This window comes from Nerophis ophidion, unplaced genomic scaffold (assembly GCF_033978795.1).
Source record: "Nerophis ophidion isolate RoL-2023_Sa unplaced genomic scaffold, RoL_Noph_v1.0 HiC_scaffold_78, whole genome shotgun sequence".
Taxonomy (NCBI): Eukaryota; Metazoa; Chordata; class Actinopteri; order Syngnathiformes; family Syngnathidae; genus Nerophis; species Nerophis ophidion.
In genome coordinates, this window is record NW_026907000.1 from 57,501 (window position 1) to 65,000 (window position 7,500).

Below are 7,500 nucleotides of genomic sequence, written 5' to 3' on the forward strand. Positions count from 1 at the left end.
TTTTCTAAGTGTCAAGGAGGGTGTCGCTTCCAGAAGGCCCACCCGCCTTGGATCACCACCCGGTTAAGAAAAAAGAAAAAAGTCCCTCTACTTAATGGAAGTCAGCAACAAAAAGCTGGAATTTTTCTAAGTGTCAAGGAGGGTGTCGCTTCCAGAAGGCCCACCTGCCTTGGATCACCACCCGGTTAAGAAAAATGAAAAAAGTCCCTCTAGTTAATGGAAGTCAGCAACAAAAAGCTGGATTTTTTCTAAGTGTCAAGGAGGGTGTCGCTTCCAGAAGGCCCACCCGCCTTGGATCACCACCCGGTTAAGAAAAAAGAAAAAAGTCCCTCTACTTAATGGAAGTCAGCAACAAAAAGCTGGATTTTTTCTAAGTGTGAAGGAGGGTGTCGCTTCCAGAAGGCCCACCTGCCTTGGATCGACACCCGGTTAAGAAACATGGAAAAAGTCCCTCTATTTGATGGAAGTCAGCAACAAAAAGCTGGAATTTTTCTAAGTGTCAAGGAGGGTGTCACTTCCAGAAGGCCCACCATTCTTGGATCGACACCCGGTTAAGAAAAATGAAAAAAGTCCCTCTATTTGATGGAAGTCAGCAACAAAAAGCTGGATTTTTTCTAAGTGTCAAGGAGGGTGTCGCTTCCAGAAGGCCCACCTGCCTTGGATCACCACCCGGTTAAGAAAAATGAAAAAAGTCCCTCTAGTTAATGGAAGTCAGCAACAAAAAGCTGGAATTTTTCTAAGTGTCAAGGAGGGTGTCGCTTCCAGAAGGCCCACCTGCCTTGGATCACCACCCGGTTAAGAAAAATGAAAAAAGTCCCTCTAGTTAATGGAAGTCAGCAACAAAAAGCTGGATTTTTTCTAAGTGTCAAGGAGGGTGTCGCTTCCAGAAGGCCCACCTGCCTTGGATCGACACCCGGTTAAGAAAAATGAAAAAAGTCCCTCTATTTGATGGAAGTCAGCAACAAAAAGCTGGATTTTTTCTAAGTGTCAAGGAGGGTGTCGCTTCCAGAAGGCCCACCTGCCTTGGATCACCACCCGGTTAAGAAAAATGAAAAAAGTCCCTCTAGTTAATGGAAGTCAGCAACAAAAAGCTGGATTTTTTCTAAGTGTCAAGGAGGGTGTCGCTTCCAGAAGGCCCACCTGCCTTGGATCGACACCCGGTTAAGAAAAATGAAAAAAGTCCCTCTATTTGATGGAAGTCAGCAACAAAAAGCTGGATTTTTTCTAAGTGTCAAGGAGGGTGTCGCTTCCAGAAGGCCCACCTGCCTTGGATCACCACCCGGTTAAGAAAAATGAAAAAAGTCCCTCTAGTTAATGGAAGTCAGCAACAAAAAGCTGGAATTTTTCTAAGTGTCAAGGAGGGTGTCGCTTCCAGAAGGCCCACCTGCCTTGGATCGACACCCGGTTAAGAAAAATGAAAAAAGTCCCTCTATTTGATGGAAGTCAGCAACAAAAAGCTGGATTTTTTCTAAGTGTCAAGGAGGGTGTCGCTTCCAGAAGGCCCACCTGCCTTGGATCGACACCCGGTTAAGAAAAATGAAAAAAGTCCCTCTATTTGATGGAAGTCAGCAACAAAAAGCTGGATTTTTTCTAAGTGTGAAGGAGAGGGTCGCTTCCAGAAGGCCCACCTGCCTTGGATCGACACCCGGTTAAGAAACATGGAAAAAGTCCCTCTATTTGATGGAAGTCAGCAACAAAAAGCTGGATTTTTTCTAAGTGTCAAGGAGGGTGTCGCTTCCAGAAGGCCCACCCGCCTTGGATCGACACCCGGTTAAGAAACATGGAAAAAGTCCCTCTATTTGATGGAAGTCAGCAACAAAAAGCTGGATTTTTTCTAAGTGTCAAGGAGGGTGTCGCTTCCAGAAGGCCCACCCGCCTTGGATCGACACCCGGTTAAGAAACATGGAAAAAGTCCCTCTATTTGATGGAAGTCAGCAACAAAAAGCTGGATTTTTTCTAAGTGTCAAGGAGGGTGTCGCTTCCAGAAGGCCCACCCGCCTTGGATCGACACCCGGTTAAGAAACATGGAAAAAGTCCCTCTATTTGATGGAAGTCAGCAACAAAAAGCTGGATTTTTTCTAAGTGTCAAGGAGGGTGTCGCTTCCAGAAGGCCCACCCGCCTTGGATCGACACCCGGTTAAGAAAAATGAAAAAAGTCCCTCTAGTTAATGGAAGTCAGCAACAAAAAGCTGGAATTTTTCTAAGTGTCAAGGAGGGTGTCGCTTCCAGAAGGCCCACCTGCCTTGGATCGACACCCGGTTAAGAAAAATGAAAAAAGTCCCTCTATTTAATGGAAGTCAGCAACAAAAAGCTGGATTTTTTCTAAGTGTGAAGGAGAGGGTCGCTTCCAGAAGGCCCACCTGCCTTGGATCGACACCCGGTTAAGAAACATGGAAAAAGTCCCTCTATTTGATGGAAGTCAGCAACAAAAAGCTGGATTTTTTCTAAGTGTCAAGGAGGGTGTCGCTTCCAGAAGGCCCACCCGCCTTGGATCGACACCCGGTTAAGAAACATGGAAAAAGTCCCTCTATTTGATGGAAGTCAGCAACAAAAAGCTGGATTTTTTCTAAGTGTCAAGGAGGGTGTCGCTTCCAGAAGGCCCACCCGCCTTGGATCGACACCCGGTTAAGAAACATGGAAAAAGTCCCTCTATTTGATGGAAGTCAGCAACAAAAAGCTGGATTTTTTCTAAGTGTCAAGGAGGGTGTCGCTTCCAGAAGGCCCACCCGCCTTGGATCGACACCCGGTTAAGAAACATGGAAAAAGTCCCTCTATTTGATGGAAGTCAGCAACAAAAAGCTGGATTTTTTCTAAGTGTAAAAGTTGGGATTTTTTCTAAGTGTCAACTTTTGGTGTACCAACCCTTCCAAAATAAAGTCGGGATTTTTTCTAAGTGTCAACTTTTGGTGTACCAACCCTTCCAAAATAAAGTCGGGATTTTTTCTAAGTGTCAACTTTTGGTGTACCAACCCTTCCAAAATAAAGTCGGGATTTTTTCTAAGTGTCAACTTTTGGTGTACCAACACTTCCAAAATAAAGTGGGGATTTTTTCTAAGTGTCAACTTATATAGTCGGGATTTTTTCTAAGTGTCAACTTATAAAGTGGGGATTTTTTTCCAAGTGTCAACCTGTAAAGTGGGGATTTTTTTCCCAAGTGTCCACTTTTGGTTCACCATGCCTTCCAGAGTCAAAGAAGCCCCCGAGTGAGACCCAAAAAACCGGACCGAGTGATGTCATTTGGGGTCCTATTTTCAGTCATTTTGTGGGATTTCGGTGACGCCGAGGAGGGAAGCAGGTGTCAAGGGACAGGGGGGGTGCCTGTCCCTTTAAGAAGGCCGGCTTGCCGTGGATCTACACCCGGGTAGGGAATTCAAAACAGGTCCCTCTATTTGCTGGAAGTCAGCACAAAAAAGCTGGAAATATGACAGGGGAAAAAAAAAAAGAAGAAGCTGCAATGATGGCAGAGTGTCCATGTTGCTGTCCCTTTAGGAAGGCCGGCTCGCCGTGGATCTCCACCCGGGTGGGGAATTCCAAATAGGTCCCTCCATTTGCTGGAAGTGCCCCCCCAAAAAGCTGTCCATTTCCCCAAGTTTTTAAGGGAAACAAAAACCAGGGTTGGGGTTGGATGCATCACACTGTAAGTCTCGGCTGCAGCCAGAAGCAAGTATTAAAAAGGTAGACATCAACCATCATTTAAAAAGGGGAAAACAAATCCATTCATCAATAAATCATATCCAAATTAAAAAAAAGAGGCAGCTCAAAAGAGAGGGTGTGTGTCCAGCAGAAAATAGGCATGATAAACAAAGAGGGCTGGGGTTTGGAGGAGGGCAAAATGTCCCGCAGCCGGCCGCCCGAGTTCCGGGATGCCCAGCACGTCCATAACGCACCCCGCAAAGTCAAACTGGAAGTGGAGGGGAAAAAAGCTGGGAAAGAAGTTGAATGTCCTCAAAGTGTTCCAAAATCAGTCCCACGAGTCCCGCAGCTGGCCACCCGAGTCCAGGGAAGCCCGGCACCTCCGTAACAAGGCCCGCAAAGTCACACTGCAAGTGGGGGAGAAAAGCTGGCATAGTAGCCAAAAGTCCTCAAAGTGTTCAAAAATCAGTCCCCCACCAGCCCCGCAGCTGGCCACCCGAGTCCAGGGACGCCCGGCACAGCCGTAACGCACCCCGCAAAGTCAAACTGCAAGTGGGGGAGAAAAGCTGGGGGAAAATCCAAAAGTCCTCAAAGTTTTCAAAATCCGCACCCGGGACTGAGTCCAGCAAGTCCCCCCGGTCCCAAAAATGCCATTTTTTTCAAAAAATACCCAAAAAATGCGGGGGCCGGATTTCGGAACCGGCGTACCGCTTTCGGCCCGCGTGCCCTAGATTGGAGACCGATGTCAAAAATGGACGCCGGTCGGGTATTTTTTTCCTTGGGGTCTATAGAGAGTAAATCCGGAGGAAAATTGGCCTTACGAGCAAAGGGAGGGATTTTAGGGGGCATAACGTCCAGCCGCCTGCCTCCCGGGTCCCGGGGAAGAGAAAGTCCAGAAAACTCATAAAATCATGCCCAGCATGGAGATCCACAAGTCCCGCCGCAGGCCCGAGGCTTCCCGGGTCCCGGGAATGACCAAAAGACACCCAGGAGTGGACCATCGAAAGTGGGAGGGAAATGGAGGGAAAGTCGGGAAAAAGGTCCAAAATGGGTTGAAAATCATATGATCCCACCCAGGGTAGAGTTCCACAAGTCCCGCAGCGAGCTGCACGAGCCGCAGGAACACCGGGAATGACCAAAAGGCACCCAGAAGTGAACCAGCGAAAGTGGGGGAAAAATGGAGGAAAAGGAGGAAAAAGTACCAAATTGTTTAAAAATCCTACCCAGGATGGAGTTCCACAAGTCCCGCAGCGAGCTGCACGAGCCGCAGGAACACCGGGAATGACCAAAAGGCACCCAGAAGTGAACCAGCGAAAGTGGGGGAAAAATGGAGGAAAAGGAGGAAAAAGTACCAAATTGTTTAAAAATCCTACCCAGGATGGAGTTCCACAAGTCCCGCAGCGAGCTGCACGAGCCGCAGGAACACCGGGAATGACCAAAAGGCACCCAGAAGTGAACCAGCGAAAGTGGGGGAAAAATGGAGGAAAAGGAGGAAAAAGTGCCAAATTGTTTAAAAATCCTACCCAGGATGGAGTTCCAGAAGCCCTGCAGCGAGCTGCACGAGCCGCAGGAACACCGGGAATGACCAAAAGGCACCCAGAAGTGAACCAGCGAAAGTGGGGGAAAAATGGAGGAAAAGGAGGAAAAAGTACCAAATTGTTTAAAAATCCTACCCAGGATGGAGTTCCACGAGTCCCGCAGCGAGCTGCACGAGCCGCAGGAACACCGGGAATGACCAAAAGGCACCCAGAAGTGAACCATCAAAAGTGGGGGACAATTTGAGAAAAAGTTGGAAAAAGGTCCGAAATTGATTAAAAATCCTACCCAGGATGGAGTTCCAGAAGCCCCGCAGCGAGCTGCGCGAGCCGCAGGAACACCGGGAATGACCAAAAGGCACCCAGAAGTGAACCATCAAAAGTGGGGGACAATTTGAGAAAAAGTTGGAAAAAGGTCCGAAATTGATTAAAAATCCTACCCAGGATGGAGTTCCAGAAGCCCCGCAGCGAGCTGCACGAGCCGCAGGAACACCGGGAATGACCAAAAGGCACCCAGAAGTGAACCATCAAAAGTGGGGGACAATTTGAGAAAAAGTTGGAAAAAGGTCCGAAATTGATTAAAAATCCTACCCAGGATGGAGTTCCAGAAGCCCCGCAGCGAGCTGCGCGAGCCGCAGGAACACCGGGAATGACCAAAAGGCACCCAGAAGTGAACCATCAAAAGTGGGGGACAATTTGAGAAAAAGTTGGAAAAAGGTCCGAAATTGATTAAAAATCCTACCCAGGATGGAGTTCCACAAGTCCCGCAGCGAGCTGCACGAGCCGCAGGAACACCGGGAATGACCAAAAGGCACCCAGAAGTGAACCATCAAAAGTGGGGGACAATTTGAGAAAAAGTTGGAAAAAGGTCCGAAATTGATTAAAAATCCTACCCAGGATGGAGTTCCAGAAGCCCCGCAGCGAGCTGCGCGAGCCGCAGGAACACCGGGAATGACCAAAAGGCACCCAGAAGTGAACCATCAAAAGTGGGGGACAAGTTGAGAAAAAGTTGGAAAAAGGTCCGAAATTGATTAAAAATCCTACCCAGGATGGAGTTCCACAAGTCCCGCAGCGAGCTGCACGAGCCGCAGGAACACCGGGAATGACCAAAAGGCACCCAGAAGTGAACCATCAAAAGTGGGGGACAATTTGAGAAAAAGTTGGAAAAAGGTCCGAAATTGATTAAAAATCCTACCCAGGATGGAGTTCCAGAAGCCCCGCAGCGAGCTGCGCGAGCCGCAGGAACACCGGGAATGACCAAAAGGCACCCAGAAGTGAACCATCAAAAGTGGGGGACAATTTGAGAAAAAGTTGGAAAAAGGTCCGAAATTGTTTAAAAATCCTACCCAGGATGGAGTTCCAGAAGTCCCGCAGCGAGCTGCGCGAGCTCCGGGACCCCCGGGAATGACCAAAAGATACCCAGGAGTGAACCAGCGAAAGTGGGGGACAATTTGAGAAAAAGTTGGAAAAAGGTCCGAAATTGTTTAAAAATCCTACCCAGGATGGAGTTCCAGAAGTCCCGCAGCGAGCTGCGCGAGCTCCGGGGCCCCCGGGAATGACCAAAAGATACCCAGGAGTGAACCAGCCCAAGTGGGGGACAAATGGAAGAAAAGCCGGGCCAAGTCCAAAAAAGTTGGATTTTTTGCCAAAGTGTCAACATGCGTGATTTTGTCAGAGTGTCCACTTTTGGGATTTTTTCAAAGTCCAACAACGAGAGAGGCCTGGCCTCCAGCCTGTCTAGCCTCTTCCATGAGACACTTAGAAAAAATCCCGTGCAAAAAAAGTGGATTTTTTCTAAGTCCAACAACGAGAGAGGCCTAACTTCCAGCCTCCTTAGCCTCTTTCTTCCGTGGAGCAAAAGTTGGATTTTTTGCCTAAGTGTCAACATGCGTGATTTTGTCAGAGTGTCCACTTTTGGGATTTTTTCTAAGTCCAACAACGAGAGAGGCCTGGCCTCCAGCCTGTTTAGCCTCTTCCATGTGACACTTAGAAAAAATCCCGTGCAAAAAAAGTGGATTTTTTCTAAGTCCAACAACGAGAGAGGCCTAACTTCCAGCCTCCTTAGCCTCTTTCGTTCACATACTTAGAAAAAAATCCCAGCGCCAAGCCCAATGCATTTCAATGGGATTTATTTTTCGAGCCGGATTTTTTCTAAGTCCAACAACGAGAGAGGCTTGAGTTCTAGCCTACTTTAAGCCTCTTTCGATTTTCCCTGTTTTTACCAGGTCTACCAAAACACCCCCATCACGTTAGTAGGTGCGCCAGGCTTAGACAGGCCGAATTGGCAGGAAATGTGTCCGAGTCAAAGTGAGCTATTTTGGGACTCAAAAGT